The 18,684-nt window shown below is 40.3% G+C and overlaps 1 protein-coding gene and 1 non-coding gene across 4 annotated transcripts in view; one reads left to right on the forward strand and one right to left on the reverse strand.

Annotated features, from left to right (window-relative positions):
- BCKDHB (branched chain keto acid dehydrogenase E1 subunit beta) overlaps window positions 1–18,684 on the reverse strand; it is a 299,229-nt gene that overhangs the window by 30,404 nt on the left and 250,141 nt on the right. The window lies entirely within an intron of this gene.
- TRNAR-UCU (transfer RNA arginine (anticodon UCU)) lies at window positions 2,723–2,795 on the forward strand. The gene has a single exon. It is a non-coding gene; the product is annotated as a tRNA-Arg (tRNA).

An 18,684-nucleotide genomic window follows, 5' to 3' on the forward strand; every position in this document is an offset into this window, starting at 1 on the left:
ATCACATCTTTTGCCATACGAGGCAATATTTGATCTTTTGCTATATAAGGTAAAGATCACAGGTTCTGGGGATTAGGATGTGGACATATCTTTGGGGCCACCATTCAGCCCACTACACCACCTATGTTAACTTCTTGAAAAAAACATTACTTGTAAATATCTGCCGACTGATTAAGAGAGTAAAATCAAGAGCTCATGAATAAGAAAATTGTGGTATAAAAGTACTGGTAGATAAAATATGACTTTCTAAATAATTGTTCAAAATCTATCTTCCTATTCAACAAAATACAGAAAAATAATTCTCAAGATAGAATGTCTATTATAAAGAAAAAAATAACAATTGTCTGTACATTAAGCCCACGTTATTTTACATGTTAGGAATTTTGAACCCTATGAATGTGCTCCTATCCAAAAATTATTTTAGGGACTTCCTTAGTGGTACAATGGTTAAAAATCCACCTGCCAATGCAGAGGACATGGGTTCGAGCCCTGGTCCGGGAAGATCCCACATGCCACAGAGCAACTAAGCCTGTGAGCCATGACTACTGAGCCTGCGCTCTAGAGCCTGCGAGCCACAACTACTGAGCCCACATGCCACAACTACTAAAGCCTGCATGCCTAGAGCCTGTGCTCTGCAACAAGAAAAGCCACCACAATGGGAAGCCCACGCAACACAAGGAAGAGGAGCCCCACTCGCCACAACTACTGAAGCCTGCATGCCTAGAGCCTGTGCTCTGCAACAAGAAAAGCCACCACGATGGGAAGCCCACGCAACACAAGGAAGAAGAGCCCCACTCGCCACAAATAGAGAAAGCCTGTCCGTGGCAGCAAGACCCAATGCAGCTGAAAATAACTAACTAAATTTATACAAAAAATTATTTTAAAAGAGATGAATATTTTGGAAAAAGAGCTTAAATTCTCACCTCATACTATAAACACAAATTTTAAGTTAACTGAATATTTAAATGCAAAATTTGAGAAACTATGGCACCCTTGAAAATTGTTAATGAACTTAATTTTATTATGCACAAGAGTATTTAAACTATGTAGTCATTTGAAGAATGAAGTTTTTATATAATTGGTTACATAAAAAATTGTTTTCTATGCACTTAAAACCAAATTGTTTGCAAACTGAAAAACAAATGTTTATAAAAATGATGAAACAGTGCAAATATTCTTATTACATGTCAGGAACTCTTTACCTATGAGAGAAATACCTAACATTCTTTTAGAAGACTTGGTAAAAGACAAGAACAAACAACTCACTAAATTTATGAACAAAATAGTCTAATAATAATTCAATTTTATTAGTAAGGATCCTTTGATTTTTACATTTCATTCATTGACACACTGGTTCTTTCAATTTTTTTTTTGTAAGTAAACAGCCATTTCAAATTGAAGTGGGTTTTGTTCTTATTTTCTATAATTTTCAAGACAGAGAAGACTTCCAGGGCTGTGGCAGAGAGAAGAGAGAACTGAGGAAGATGTAATCCCCTAGAGAGTGGGATGGACATTTGGATAGATGGGAGGTACAGGTCAGGGCAGTAGTTTGCGTGCTTGACTGAAGCATCTGCAGAGATTCTATGCAAACGCAAGGCGTTACTACCTCACTGGTGGCACTTGAAAGTATTTTATGTAGGGATTTTCAGTGAAACGCATGCATAGAGTAGACGTTAGTAATACCAAAAAAATATATTTCAAATCTAATGAAGATAACCCTTGGCTCCTTACAATTAGAATCATAGGCTCTCTAGATGAGAAGGGATTTCAAATGCCATTTATTATCTATTTCAATAACTTTCTTACAACTTTCCTTCCTACACAACTTTATCAGAACCAAAACTGAAAAGCCATAATTTATGTCTTGCTTTTCCAGAACGATGAGTATTATAAATTAATATTATATCTTCAAAATCTTATTAAAGAGATTCGAAGGTTGAAAGGAATAAAAAAGAGGTACTTTTTAGTCTGGAGCCCATGATTGTCAAAAATGCATCAAGGATGATGGCAAACATTTTCAACATTTGCTTCTTCTTCCTGGACTATGTCATCATTATCATAATAAATCTTTTGACCATTAAATAGGCTCTTTACTGCATGGGTTGCAATTTACCACAAGTTAGACTGAATTTAATAAAAACAGAGCAAATAACATGTAGAAAACATATGACACGTTTACCTTATTTTATCAGGTGTTAGGAATTTCCTCAAGCCTCAGAGGATTACACTAAATATGTAAAATATGAAACACCTTTTCCAAGAACATAGCCATTATCAATAAAATAGATGCTATGGGAATTACAGGGCCCACCAGTTTGCAACTCTGGAAAATGAAGAATAAACCATATTGCTGGTGGTTAGAAATGTCCTTAACAGAGAAGTTAGTTATGCAAAATTTATTTTAAACTTTTAGTTATCAAAAGTAACCACAAAAGCATAATTCAGTGGAATGTTTTTAGACATTAAAGCTGGTAACATGCTACTGAAAGAATGAGACACAAAACATATCTCAGTGAAGATTAAGGAAAACATTTTTGTTAGAAAACCTGTTGACCTCATCGAGTGGGTTTAATATTTAAATGTGATGGACTCGGAGGAAAATGAACTACAAACACTGTGTAACTGTAAAAAATAACAGATGGTGAGAAAAATCACGCATAAAATTTTCGTCTGCTAGTGGTTGTATAGATTGTGAATGAAAGGCAAACTATATTTAGGGAATTCCCTGGTGGTCCAGTGGTTAGGACTCTGCACTTCTACTGCAGGGGGCCCGGGTTCAATCCCTGGTCAGGGAACTAATCCTGCAAGCCACATGGCGTGGCCAAAAAACACCACCACAAAAAAACTATTATGTATTGAATTGCAACGTAAAGAGGAAGGGACCTAATATACTGAACACCTGGAATCATCTGTAATCTGGGCCCAGGGTTATAGATATACATTAACATTTGGTAGTTTTATTCTCAGAGGTGTCATTGACCTTGATGAGATGGGGCTTATCCAGTGTAGGAAGTTATACCTTATTCAAAAGGGATGTAAGAATAACAGTGAATGTCACAAACGCAGGCATCTTTATGACAGGCCATACAAATAAGGTGAAATGAGATTAGAAAGCACCTAAGAGAGACAGAACAAAATACCTGATCATTTTGTATTCCTGGACTATATACCTACCCTCCAGAACTAAGATAACAATAAGATTTTCCTGATACAGATTGAAAAAGGAAAAAGTAAAACTCTATTAGCAGATGACACGATCCTGTATGTAGAAAATCCTAAGGAATCCACTAAACAACTATTAGAATAAATGAGCTTAGCAAAGTTGCAAGATATAAGATCAATCACAAAAATCACTTGTACTTCTATGCAATAAACAGTCCAGAAACACTTTGCTGTACACATGAAATCAACACAACATTGTAAATCAGCTATACGCCAGTATAAAATAAAAGTTTTTAAAAACAGTCCAAAAATGAAATTAAGGAAACAATTTTATTCACACTAGCATCAAAAAGAATAAAATAGGAACAAGTTATCAAAAGAAGTATGAAATGTATACTCTGAAAACTACAAAACGTTGTCAAAAAAAATTAAAGATCCAACTAAATGGAAAAACATCTTATGTTCATGGATATAAAGGCTTAGTGTTGTTAAGATGGCAAAAAAAAAAAAAAAAAAAGATGACAATACCCCCCAAACTAATCTACAATCCTTACAATCCTCCACACCTGACTTCTGTGTAGAAATGGACAGATTCTAAAATTCACATGTATTGCAAGTGACTTGAAATAACCAAAACAATCCTGAAAAAGAACAACAAAGTAGGAGGAATCACACTTCTCCATTTCAAAACTTACTACAAAGCATGAGTAATCAGTACAGTGTGGTGTTTGCATAAGGACAGACATAGAGATCAATGGAATCGAATTGAGTGTCCAGAAATAAACCCATGCATCTATGGTCAACTGGTTTTTGACAAGGGTGTCAGGTCCATCCAATGATGAAACAATAATCTTCTCAACAAATGGCGCTGGGACAGATGGATAACCACATGCAAAAATATACAACCTCACAACATATACAAAAATAAAGTCAAAATTGATTAAAGTCTTAAATGTAAGAAACTGTAAAACTCTTAGAAAAAAAACGTGGGCGTAAAACTTCACGGCCTTAGGTCTGGTAAATGACTATTAGATATGATACCAAAAGCACGAGCAACACGAGAAACAAATAGATAAACTGGACTTCAAAATTTAAAAGTTTCACGCTTCAAAGTACACTATGAAAAAAAAGTGAACAGATAATCCACAGAATGGGAGAAATCTGATATGTAAATCATGTATCTGATAAAGGACTTGTATCTAGAATATATAAAGGACTCCTCCAACTCAATATTAAAAAGGGAATCCAATTAAAAATAGAGTCTGAATAGACCTTTCTTATGTCCCTCTGTCACCCCACTCCCATTAAGAAGTAATTTTTTACTATATCAAGACAAGCTACTCTTCAAACTCTTAAATTCCTCTATAATCCATGTCACATCCCAATTCTTCACTATTCCACACTGCTCAGTCTTTGAAAATGTCTTGTCCTTTTACAGCTAAAGAAATGCAAAAATATCATGCAACATCTATCAATGTCTAAATCCCCTTAGGAATTCTGTGTTCCACAAGTCCTCTGAGGATGCCCTCTCTGGTCTTTATATCAACTTTCCAAGAAGAAAGACTGTTTAAGCCTCACTTTCTCCTCCCCACAGGGACCTGGCTTCTTCCTCTTCTGACCTCATTTTAAATACTATATTATTCTGTATTTTATACAATATAGAACTATATACTATACTGTATTCTCCTTTAATTATTCATATGCCTATGTTATTTTAACCTCAAAGAGGATTCATTTTTTTATGGTAGGAGTTATTCCTTTTACTGCTGTTTTATAACAGTGCTAAATGCAGCAAAAATTTCATCAAGTTTTTTGAACTGAGTAGCATCTTACCTTATTGGCTTTGATGTTGCATAATGAAATGTCACAGGACTGTTAAGACTGTTTAAAGGAATAGTGTAAAATAGTTTGGGGTACCCTCAAATTAGAAGATTACCATGAATGAAATATATCTTAGAACAGCCTAGAAGTAAGACTTATTTGAAATCTGACTTTCAAATTTCACAAATAACTAGCACTTTTATTTCTGCCGGAATGCATATTTGGATGAAGAGGTTGATACTGGATTCAAAGTTGGCTTCCTATTTCTTGTGCCTAATAGCTCTCTGGGCAACCTTTGGAAGCCACATGCTATTTTGGCATTTCTTTGGATTTATTATACAAGTAGCACATTATTTCCAGTGCCTGGGCCATCTGAAATAAGTAAAAATTCTACCTCCGTGTTGCAAGCAGTTAATGACTGCCTGTGCCCCAGTTAAGCAAGAAGGCAGCTTAGTCTTTCCACTTGCCAAACCTAGAGCAAAGATGGCTAGCAACTGGCTTGGAGGGTCCCATAAAAACAGAAACTGACTTGCATCTCCCTTAAATAGAAACTAAATACCAGCATAAGGTTTGAAATAATCTAAACCCCTATAGTTCTTTATTAGTTCTGTTTCTCTTTTTGTTGTTATTGTGGTTTTTAATACTCTTGAACCTTTCTTGGGTTCTAGTCTGAACTGGAAGTGCCAGAAAAACAACACAAAATACTGCCATTGTTTTTATGTTCTATCCAGAAGTGGGAAGCACTGAAAATATCAAGATACCATAATTAAAGTCCATCCAATTACCATTCTTGCAACAAAGAGTACAAACAGCAAGATAGTAGCCAATGTGGCTTTGAAAGGGATTAAGTCTGAGGCCCACTGGCAGTTTTTTTTAAGTACATATATATAAAAATCTAGAAATAGAAAAGAAGAAATGAAACTGCTTCTTCAAGAAGATTGAAAGGCAAAGTTGTGAGCATATGAGCTACTCCAAGCCCCAGTATCCATTTTAACTATTAATATCAATGCCTTTTCTGTTAAAAGCTTTCAGTGAGTGTTAAGTAGAAATGGATGGTTACATGTTATATTGATTCATTGCTTCTGTACAATGTCTTGAAGATATACTATAAGAATAATTTTTAAAGTGGAAGAGAATAGAAATAGAGACATGGGTATCTACCCGCAGAACAGCCAGCTTTTGCATGGCTGAGATTGAAGGCTGCAAATGTGTAACTGGGAGCAGATTTTCAGAATGAACAATAAAGTGGTGTGTACTGAGCAGCTACTACATTATCAGCCCTGTGCACACTGAGGACCAACTGACTGAGAAGTTTGGTTTTAGTAGCAGAAGCAGGAAGGAACAGCTTTAGGAGGAAAATGATGGCTTTCGTTTTAGATATGTTGTGTGTTGAGATGGGTTCGGCAGGCACGTGGATATTCAGAGCCTGCGGAAAACCTGGGAGCTAGAGCTAGAGATATAGATTGAATCTCTAAGGGTGAATAGAATCTAGAAAGAGAAGTAGATAACAGAATTAGACATGACACCGATAGGTGGATGGATGAAAGAGAGAAACCAGAAAGAGTCTAGGGCCAGCTTCATGGGTGTGACCCGTGCTGTCTCAAGGGCTCCAAGCCCAGTGAAATGCTCTGCTACTACAGTCTCAAAATTCTTATAATTTGATCTCTGAATTTGTGTCTGTAACAAAAGTTGGATGGGACCACGGAGCACATGAGTAAGGAAAGGAACTATGCACCCTATACATGTTCACACTTCCTCGCCTTCCCGTTACATGTCATGCTGACTCTCGACACAGAGTTCCAGTGCCCACGATGTGTAGGAGAGAGTTCTGCAGGACTCAAAGTGAATACCAGGTGATCTTCGACTGAGGAAGAGAGACGGGAGGAAGACTGAAAGCCCCAAGAGGCCATGATTTCTGTTCAAACAAGAATTTGCTGGTTTGAAAGAAATCGATGCCATTCTAAGAACCAGAATAACCATGAAAGCTTCTTATATCCTGTCTTACTTGTGTTACTTCCTTGTATTAGCCAAAAATAACGACATAGAAGGAAAGGGAGCGCTAAGGCGACCCACATTTCCTTTCTTTCAGTCCTTCCTTACTCGTCAATGGTAGGGTGTTGGTAGCATGTGTGTATATCAAAAAGTGAATTTTAAAAACAGCAGTTTGTTTTGTGCGGTGATTCCACTGCTCTGGTGAGAATGAAATACATACGCGTGTATCAGCTAAAAAATCCTAATTGCGTAATTTCAATGATTCTACATGTAAACTAACTGCTCTTAAATTTGCATTTAAAAATTGGTGTAGAATATAAAGATAAATGGTAAAATTCATGCTAAAAATTTTTAATTTAAATTTTTCTTTATTTAGAATGACATTAAATAGCAATAGCAAATTTTTTGTTGTTGTTGTTTTGCGGTATGTGGGCCTCTCACTGCTGTGGCCTCTCCCGTTGTGGAGCACAGGCTCCGGATCCGGACGCGCAGGCTCAGCGGCCATGGCTCACGGGCCTAGCCGCTCCGCGGTATGTGGGATCTTCCCGGACCGGGACACGAACCCGTGTCTCCTGCATCGGCAGGCGGACTCTCAACCACTGCGCCACCAGGGAAGCCCAGCAATAGCAAATTAAAAGATACCATCACAAGTGAAGAGAGAAACTGCATGAGAAAGGAAAAAGCTTTATATTTGAGTGTCTTTCATGGTACTTTTTCCTGCTTTCTGAACAAGGGAACCCATATTTCCATTTTGCATTGAACCCAACAAATTTTGCATCCAACTCTGAAAGGGTCATTAGGTTGAAGAGGAGCCAGGATCATCAGTCATGGAAGGAAAAGGAAAAGTATTTGGAAGAGAGAGCATTTGGTTATTTGCTCAAATACAGCCCTGCAACAGCTCTCTTGCTGGGGGTGGGTAGGGACAAGGTTTGTCATGCCTGCCTTCCTGCCAGCAGAGGGCCAGGGCACCCAGGAGATGTCTCACCTCTGAAGTTCTGCCTTCCTTCCTTTCTGTCTTCAGGCTGGGGATTGAGGATAGACATTGGACATGAAGGTTAACCTGGTCATCTCTGAGAGAGCGATATGGGGAGAATAGCAGATTGGAAGCCAGATTTCAAAAAACTAAGGAGTCAGCAAAGAGAACACGAACACAGCAAGGATAAATTACTCCCTCAGAAAGTGTATTAGAAGTCTGGATGGATGGATGGATGGATGGATGGATGGATGGATGGATGGACGAATGTAGGGATGCATAAATTGACTTCTGTACTTTGCTGTCTACTCTTTATAGATTAGACAGCAATATATTATGAAATGGGAAAATGGGAGATTTTTATGACACAATATTTGAAAACCAAGAACAACACTGAAAGTACTGTGTAATAAAACATTCTATGCAGAACGAAATATCACTTTTAGGTCAATAGGACACTGGTTTTTAAGTGAAAACTGGACTTTCATACATAGGTAACTTTATCTACTTTTTGTTTTTTAGATTTTCCTCTTACCATGAAAGGGAAATGCTGCTGACTACACCTATGGACAGATGCCAGGGCTGTTCTAGACAGCAGGCCATATTTGGCATTTTTTTGCCCAGTTATAGGTAGGGGCTACAGTAACCTCAGCATCAATACTCTTCCTCAGGATCAAATTGCGTCCCATGATAGGCATCTGTCTGATGTTTACCTAGAGATGGGCTTTCAATCCATGCCTTTGAAAGATGGTTCTCTCCATATAAAGCCAACCGGCCAGCACGGGACTTGGCTCTACAACTCCTGCCTCATTAACGGCTAATGAGTAGAGCTCAATGCCAAACAACAGGGAAATTTCTGCTTTGATTATTCCAGGTTCAAGTTTATGGCACTGGCCTCCAGACTGAAATTGGCTTGCAGAAAACTGAAACACACTCTGTATTAATAAAAACACAAACTGCATATGCCATAAGGCGTCTTTGAGTGATTATACCTGAAGGACTAATACGAGTTGCAGTGAGATCATTTGCTTTTCAAATATTTCCAAGGGTGTCATATTATAGCCTCCCATTCAGAATGAATTCCTGACCCCAACTTTGTTTTCAACAGGTTCACTGATTATACAGGGAAAGCCACAGTAGGAGCAAATCTATCTTTCTCTGAATTGCCAACTCTTGTTCCTGTTATCGGGCGTCTGTTTTTACAGCGTGAACAAGTTTGGGTTTTAATGTCAGCCAAGAGCCACAGAGTTTGAGGCTCCTGAAAAATGACTGGGTTCACTCACTGTGGTGTAAGTGGCTGTAACAAAGAAGACTGAAGAAACAAAAATGAAGGAAAAGAGGTTCTACTTACCTCTGAAATAGATACTTGTAGAATAATACTTGTCTGAAAATTATTTTGAACAATCAGAGAGCAGGGCTGTCCTCTGCCCACCGTTTCATGACTCAGGACCTCCCCACCCCACATCAAGACAGAAAGGACCTGGATCTCCTTCCTCCCTCTATCCATCAAATACCCTGTTTCAGACTCAACAGCGATGCCTCATTCTATTATCTGTGCATCTTTGTAAGCCAGTAGTCCATTTCAGAGCCCTGCTTAGTTGTGGTGTGTTTTGAGGATATTAGCTAGCTGTTCTTTCCTCAGTTGGTCCTGTTAGTTTCAGGTTTGGGGTCACTGCATGTTTCATTTCACAGCAAAAATACAAATATGTAAGTGATAAACACTGTCTAGATCTGAGTGCACATGACTTATACACACTTGGATTTAAAAAGAAAAAAGGAAGCTGCAGAACATAACTGTAGGACGGTCATTAGTCATTCCAAATGTCATAAGGAAGGTTGGGCGTATTGGTGAATTCCTTGTAACTTTCACCTCACTTCCTCCGTGTGTGTCAAGAACAGAAGGTAACAGCCATTCTGGGGTCCTCAGAAGTAGCCCCAGTGCTCACCGTGAAGCTGTAGGACTCTATCAAGCACAGGGTCACCCATATGTTTGTCACCTCCAAGCCACCTACAAAATTTTTGCCATATTAACAACTCTTCGTACTCTTGATCTCGATATATTTATGTAGACCTCCTCAGACCTTCAGAGAGTCAAGTTCATCTATTTTAGAAGAAAACTTTTTTGTTACTTAATTAAATTTTATTAGATTAGATTAGATGAGAGTTTTCTTTATTCTCAGATGGAACTTTAAAAAAATTTTTTATTGAAGTATAGTTGATTTACAATGTTGTGTTAGTTTCAGGTATAGAGCAAAGTGATTCAGATATATGTTCTTTTTAAAAGAAAACTTTAAGAGACTGCTGTACTCCTTCTGCTGAACTGGATTGTATGTTCTGGAAGGCATGGACTTGATCCTACATTTCTTTTGTAACCACCTTGGCCACAGCCCTGTGCTAGGCTTGCAATAATACAGTTTGCACAACAATGCTTATAGAATGAGGTCAGCTTTTCTAACTTCAGGGAAATTAGTCCATGAAGAATATTCTACACCCAAAGCATAGAAAATATAAAATATTAATTTTCACGTGTGATGGAAAGGGAATGAGAAAAAGAATTGCATCCAAGACTCTGAGGACTTCAGACTTTCACATTCTTCACGATCTTTTATTTGAAGAGACAAGAAAATAAGTATTTCCTAAAGATAGACTCTTGAAAACATATTTTTTGGTAATCAAAACCATATTAGCCCTTGACATTGTATAGTCGTCTCAGCCTTTTTAGAAATGCTCGTGTCAATATGCTCAATCAATTTCTCACCAATGAAAAGCCTGGAGAGTGGGAAAGGTAGAACAGAGGCAGAAATAAAAGTGACCTTTTGAAACTACTTTTGCCGTCACTATTTGTGTCCAGATTTGAAGAGCATTCATTATTTTCTTTGCTAAAAATTTTCCAAGTGTCATCAAACTGAAAACTTGGTGCATCTTGTCTGGTTTTAGGTAGAGAGTAATTACCATCTGCACCCTACAAATGTGGCTAAGCTTGCACTGAAATAAACCATCCAAATCCCTGACGAACATCAAAATTGTAGACACACGGAGCAAAGCAGAAAATTGTAGTATGACAAAATAGCTACAGTTAATTATGTAAAATTACATAGAATTTTAGTCTTCTTTAGAGGTGCTTTATTTAAACTTACATCTAAATGCACATCTTTGGTTAATGCAACTTTCATTTCAGGTCAGGGAGTTGACAGAACAACATTTATTAAGTTTAAAATTAAAGCAGATTGCAATTTTGGAAAGTTTTAGGGTCTTTTTTTTTTTTTTTTTTTGAGAAAAGTGTCGTTTAACACTGTGAGGCCAACTTGATCTCCTTTTCTCACATCAATTGTCACATGTGCTCCTACCTGTAAAGGCTTTTCGGCTCTCTCCCGTTGTATAAATACACGTTATAGGTTTCAGAGTCTACTCAAAACTTTGTCTCCTAGGGAGCATTCCAAGAGATGATGTCCCCCTGTACAAGGCTTGGCAGGTCCTGTGACAGCCCTCTGTTGCCCTTATTCCCAGAGAAGCTATGATAGTGACCCAGTGCTATTCTAGTCCCAGGAGGGGCACTCTGGGTGGCTTACTGGCTGGCTGAAGGACGGAAAAATCAATGATATCAACCTCTGATTACACAGGGAAGTCATTAAGCACCATCATGCCCATCATTCACCCTGACCTCTACGGCTCCTTTCAGAGGAAAGCATTGATGTACCTTCTATAAAACCACTTTTATCCTGACTGTGAGAAACTGAACAGGATGGGGGGCTCAAGATCTGTATTTCTCCTGATCTGGGGGATTGAAGGTAAGAGAGGAAATAACCAAAGAGAGCATGAAAGGAGAAATTAAGCATCCCATCACAAAGAAGACATGGAAAGTCAGTTTCCTTGTGCTGCTCTGTGTCTCAGTGCATGCCCATCCCTGCAATTAATCATCGTTTTTCAGAGACAGCCTAGCACAAAGTCAGTACATCTAAGTAGTTATACAAGAAATAAATAACTGCTTTTTAATGCCACCATACAAAGATATTACATAGTTATTGACTATATTCTTCACACTGTACATCGTCTTAATTATGCAATTCTCAGGACCACTGTTTCTATACACAACATGACCTTTACTCCTTGGGCCAGCTCTCTAGATCTCTGCTGTGCAAGTTCCCTGACTCTCAGAATCTACCTCCTCTTCCAGTCCCTTTTTCAACCTACAGCGTGTGCACCTCACACCGGTCAGAATGGACATCATTAGAAAGTCTACAAGCAATAGATGCTGGAGAGGATGTGGAGAAAAAGGAACCCTCCTACACTGTTGGTGGGAATGTAAATTGGTGCAGCCACTATGGAGAACAGTATGGAGGTTCCTGCAGAAACTAAAAATAGAGCTACCATACGATCCTGCAGTCCCACTCCTGCCTGGGAATATATCCAGAGAAATAATTCAAAAAGATACATGCACCCCAATGTTCATAGCAGCACTATTCACAATAGCCAAGACACGGAAGCAACCTAAGTGTCCAATGACAGACAAATGGCTAAAGAAGATGTGGTAAATGTACACATACAAGGGAATATTACTCAGCCATAAAACAGAATGAAATAATGCCATTTGCAGCAACATGGATGGACCTAGAGATTATCATATTAAGTGAAGTCAGTCAGACAAAGACAAATATCATATGATATCACTTCTATGTGGAATCTAAAAAAATGATATTATTTACAAAACAGAAATAGACTCACAGACATAGAAAACAAACTTATGGTTACCAAAAGGGATGGGGGGAGAGATAATTTAGGAGTTTGGGATTAAAAAGTACAGGTACTATATATAAAATAAATAAACAACAAGGACCTACTGTATAGCACAGGGAACTGTATTCAATATCCTGTAATAACCTATAATGGAAAATAATCAGAAAAAAATATATGTATATTATATGTATACATATGTATATATGTATAACTGAATCACTTTGCTGTACACCTGAAACTAACACAACATTGTAAATTAACTATACTTCAATTTTTAAAAATGATTTAAATTTCAAGACAAAAATCTACAACGTGTGACCTCTGTATGCAAAGATGGCGTTTAGAGAATCATGGAGACAGAAACCTGGTAACCCCTCTGTCCATGTGGGACTCCCAAGGCTTGCTGCAGCAGAGGCTCCATTTTCCCAAACTCCATTTGCCAATTCCGTATTAGCTGCCAGCATTTGAATGACCAGTTAAGAAATGTGGCTGAAGCAGAGAACAAGTGCTGTTTCTCGTGGGGGGGTGTGCTCCTATTTGATCACAGGAAGAGTAGCACCAGACAGGCTGCCTGAAAAGACCCTCACCCCCATCCCCATCCCCAGCGCTCCTCTAAAGGAGAACTTGTCCATTCACCCTTCACCTAACCTTCATCTACCGAGCTCTGGATAAAATACCTTACTTATGAAGAAATAGGAACAACAATGATAACAATCAACTGCTTCAGGGAGAGGGACCTGTCAAGTGCACTTTAGTAGAGACACCATCTTCCCCCACCTCTGTATGCAGCGCACCTGCACATCTGTCCTCACTGTGGACCAGGAGAAGACACCTGACTCTAGCTGGGCCAGTTCTTCCTACTCCTGGGAACCTGGAATTGGAATGAACAAATATCGAGTTCGTTAATTATGTGAAGCCAAGCTAGAGAGCCAGGTAGAGGCTGCCATCTTAAGGCAGCCAAGCGTAAGGTGCTGAGTGAACTGAGGTTGGCAGAGAGAGAACATGGAACTGGCACATGGCAGAGAGGAGATACCAAGAAGCCCCAGGGAGAGATGGAGAGAGAAGAGGGGAATTATTTTAAAAACTTGTATAACTTTCTGATTCATCTAAGTCCTAGAGTTCTTCCTGCAATTAGATTCATTAGTACAAATTCCACCTTGCATAAACATATGAGATCTCTGGTCCTTGCGATGAAATGTACATGTACCAGTGGGTTTCTTAAGAGTAAAAATAGGGCCACTAGACAGTGACCTGTGAACTTATGGCTCTTAGTTTTCATCACAGCTTGATATTGAATTCTAAGACCACTTTACATTTACCAACTTATTTTCTTCCATTTAAATTGTTCCTGTAGGGTCTTCCCTGGCAGTCCAGTGGATAGGACTCCGCGCTGCCACTGCAGGGGCACGGGTTCGATCCCTGGCCAGCATGCTGTGGCCAAAACAAAGAAAGAAATACTAAATTGTTTCTATAGCAGGAGTGCCGTGTATACTGTATGATTATTCATTGAGCTGCTTCGTGTGCGGTGATTAAGGCAGGATTCCTTCCTGCTGGAGGCTGGGGCTCAAAGGTGTAAACGAATAATGACAGTGGCAGGTGAGAAATCTGTCCTAGAGGCACAGGTTGAGGTCCCAGGGCTCCGGGGATGCTACCTTATTTCATTTTCACCTACGTCAAAGAGACTTACAGGAACTGATACTTCACAAAAAAATCACACAACACAGGTAAACAGTTTAATCTCAGTACTTTTCACTCGAAGGCTGAGGAGGTACAAGGTTGTCCTCTTGGCACGAAACCGGCATTTAATCAACGTGGGCCCTTCCATGTCCTGCCACGTCGTACCACCTCCTGGGACCATTTTAACGGTAAAAATAATCGGGCACAAGAAAAGATCAGGCAATTCATTAACTTGCCTGAGAACACGGCTTACTTCAGGGCTGACCATTCTTTTCATTCTCAGGTGAACGTCCCCTGAGAAGTTTTGCCAAAAAAAAAAAAAAAATGTACAAGTTAAACCAGCCTATTGAACAACAAACAGGTTTTCCTCCTCTCCTTCCTCAGAGGGCATTAAGATGATAATGAAGGAAACGTTTTTAAAAAGTATAAACCCCAAGGACAAAGAAAACAGGAGAGGGGACATGAGTACACGGTCAGAAAAAGGAAATAAGAGGTCCCTGCCCGAAGAGTAAGCCCCAAGCCAGGACTAGAAAGACCGCGGCGCGCAGGAACGGCCACCGGCAAGAGGCTGACCTCAGAGCCTCGGTGTGGCCCACAGCGGGGCTGAAGCCAGGCGAGGACCCGGGGGCATTGCCTTCCCTCCCCCTCACAAGGACAGAACTGGGTGTCTGCCTGCCCCATGGAGACTCGGGGGATTCTCCTCCGGAGAGATTGAGAGGGACGGCCTTTGGGATCAGGAAAACCTGGTCCAGAGGAAGGATGGAACAATGTCCAAGGTAGAACACATGGAATTGAACGTGACATCCAGACCCCGGGTCCAAGTGGCACCTAATGAACTAGGCTGCCACCCTTCAGGCGAGAGATTAGGACATTTTTCTTGGGATAAACCCTCAGACGACAGCCTTTCCTGTGCCAGCCATGTTGGGGTGCTCTCGAGGTGGGGGGAATCTCTGCCTAATCATCTGGAAATGAAGGCCACTGCTTGTCACGCCACACGCACATCCACAGCTCTCCCAGCTTTAAAAAAAATAATGTATTGGGGTGACAGTCACATAACAAAGTGAACCACGTTAAAGTGGACAATTTGGCGGCATTTAGCACACTCGCAATGTTGTGACGCCCCTTCCTCTATTTCAGCGGTCCCCAGCCTTTCTGGCCCCAGGGACTGGTTTAGTGGAAGACAATTTTTCCACGGATGGGGGGTGGGGTGGGGGACGGTTCAGGTGATCATGTGAGCAGTGGGGAGCGGCAGATGAAGCTTCGCTCGCTTGCCCACCGTTCACCTCCTGCTGTGTGGACCATTACTGGTCCGGGGCCTGGGGGTTGGGGACCCCTGCTCTATTTAATTCCACAACATGTCCATCACTCCAAAGTGAACCCCCTTACCGGTACCCATTAAGCACGTTCTTCCCATTCTCCCCCTCCCCCAGCCCCGGGAAACCACTGATCTACATTCTATCTCCATGGGTTTATCTACTCTGGATCCTTCATATAAACAGAATCACACGTGACTATTAGTGTCCGCCATCCCTCATTCAGCATGTTTTGGAGGTTCACCCCTTTTGCCGTGTGTATCAGGATTTCACTCATTTCTATGGCTGAATAGTATTCCATTGCAGGTATATATCACAATCCAGGTCAGCTTTTGATGCTCAGTCTTGAATAAAACCAACTGGTAGTCAGCATACATAAGACAAAAAAGAGAAGCCAAAAGAAACAGAAAAATGGAAACCAGAGGAAACAATATAATTCAGAGAACATGATAAAACTCCTAAAAAAGCAATAACTCAAATATATATCTTGAGATACACACACACATATGTATATATATTTGCATATATGTGTATGTACACATACATATACAGGTACACATACATATACAGGCTGATATGGCAGCCTTAAAATAAGAGGATGCTCTGAGAGAGATCAGAAAAAAAAAGTTGGCCAAAATAAAGCTAACGGGTAGAAAATCAGAAGACAAGATTAAGGAAGTATCCCAAGAGGTCTGATAAAGAGGTAAATTTTGAGAGAAAAAATAAGAGACTTAAGACAAGTTGAGAAGAATTAAGCAATGCCTTAACTATTCTGAGACAATAATGTGTCTTAGCCTAAAATTTTATACTCAGCCAAACTATGAGTCAAAGGTTAGAGGAAGGCCATTTTCTGACAAGAAAGGAATCAAGAAATTAGCTTCTCATGAAGACGTTCTAAGGAATCTACTGCAGGATGCGCTCCAACAAAATGAAAGATAAAAGCGTCGGCCCAGGGAACAGTAGGTGTGAGCTGGCAAACAGAAACGGAAGCTCTCCTCCAGCGTGGCAGCCGCGCCAGACAGAGAGCTCAAACAGTCCAGGTTTTTGCAGGAAGGAGGGCTCCCATGGTATCGTTGCAAAGACAGGGCATAGATGGTCCACCAGAAACTTCCACCGGCAGAACACATAGCCATCAAAGGCCCAGGCTCGCCCAGGAAAAGGTGGCATGACTAAAAACGCTCTCCATTTTTCATCAGATTCAAACACAGTCAGCTTGCAGTTCAACAGGCATCTCCCTGGGTGGGTGCCTCCTGTGATATAGAATAGCTGGGGGCTCCTCATGCGGGTTAGTCTCCATTCACCCCTCTGCATCCACTCCCCACGGCTCTGCCCTGCTCTGTTTCTGGAAAGGCTACACCGGGGATGACACCACCAAGCTAGTCGGCCTCCTGGCCTGAAACTGGATTTGGCCAAAGGGAAGCACTGACAGGCTATCAGGGGGTAGAAGGAGAGAGAGAGACCAGGATATGTACCCTCCTCTCTCCCACGCCCATGCTGTTTCAGCAGCTGTCCTGCTTCTCTGTGGCCACAGCTCCTGTCAGGCAGCCCCTCTTCCATGGCAACCGCTCTCACCGGGCTCCAGGACCATTCCTACCCACGCCGCTTCAGGCTCCACGGTGATGACTTCCCAGAGAGAGCTGTGAGCTCGTGGGTGCTTCACCTCTCCTTCCTGGTTCCCTACCTCTGCCCAGAACTTTGTAAATAAGTTCCTTTATTAAACTCTATTCAATTAAAACCTTTGAATGTGACATCTTTTTTCTGCTATAACACTAATAAACTTATAAATCATAATAGAAAGGGTCAAGATGTTACAAAGGCATTAGTATAGAACTGTAGGAGATGAATTATTTCTTGTTTTAGTCTTTGCTTCTGAGTTTATCTAATGAATCGTTCTCATTCGAATAATTCATAGTGTGTGTGTGTGTGTGTGTGTGTGTGTGTGTGTGTGTGTGAGAGAGAGGGGGGAGGGAGAGAGAGTTTGAGAGAGAAAGGAAAAAGTTGTATTTTATTTATTTCAGGTTCTTGCAGTAATCAGATGGACTAAAAGATTCTTTAGTACCGGTGCTTAGAAACCATGTTTTAAATAGGAAGGTTACACAATGTTTAATACTTGCTAACAGTTTAGTAAAGTATATATTCGGTACTTTTATTAGTTTGCTTTATTAACATGCTAAAAACCACCCCTTTATTATGATATATGGTTCTCACTCTAACAGTGCTGCTATATTCTCTATTCCTATGCAAGAAATATCTTAAGTAATAATGGTTGTAATCATAAGTAATAATAGTCATAATCATAATATACATATAATTTTGCACCATGACTTTTCCACTTAAAAGTATATAATGAGCATCTTTCCATGTTGCTACATAATTTTCGTAATCATTACTTGCAAATCCTATGGAGTAGCTAATCATATGGATGTACCACAAATCACACACCACTGCCATTCCATTTTCTCCTAAGCAATTTTCCCATGATCTATATGAAAATTATTACTGTGCACATAATAACATCAAATAAATCTGATAGACGTGAGGTCCTTTCTTGGAAGAGTAAACCTAGTTAGGACTAAAGTACACTGCTCTAACACTTAGACTGACCTGCAAGATGGGCAGGCAGGTTGGCCAATGGTCTCTATGTACAGAGGGACAGAGGAGCCCTGCGGAGGAGCCTGGTCTCAGAGAGGAGGGAGCTGGGGACCCAGACTAGACCAATAACAATGCTGGAGCCCCAGAGAGGGACAGAGCTTCTAAGTACAAGAGCTGGTCTGTCACCAGTGAACAGCACATGGTCTGCTTCACCAAATATCCATGAGATTCTGGGGGCACACAGCCATGCTCTCCTGGGATCCATGTATCACAATGGGAGATGATCTTCCTGCTTCCGGGAAGAACACAGAGCACTGTCTCTCCGCTCCAGAGACCCAATGAGGAACAGTAGCACCGGCATCCACACTTACGCCTCATCCCTGCGGGGGAGCTTCGGGGCAGGGAGTACCAGCTGCGGGT

The sequence above is a fragment of the Lagenorhynchus albirostris genome, chromosome 12 (genome assembly GCF_949774975.1).
Source record: "Lagenorhynchus albirostris chromosome 12, mLagAlb1.1, whole genome shotgun sequence".
Classification (NCBI taxonomy): Eukaryota; Metazoa; Chordata; class Mammalia; order Artiodactyla; family Delphinidae; genus Lagenorhynchus; species Lagenorhynchus albirostris.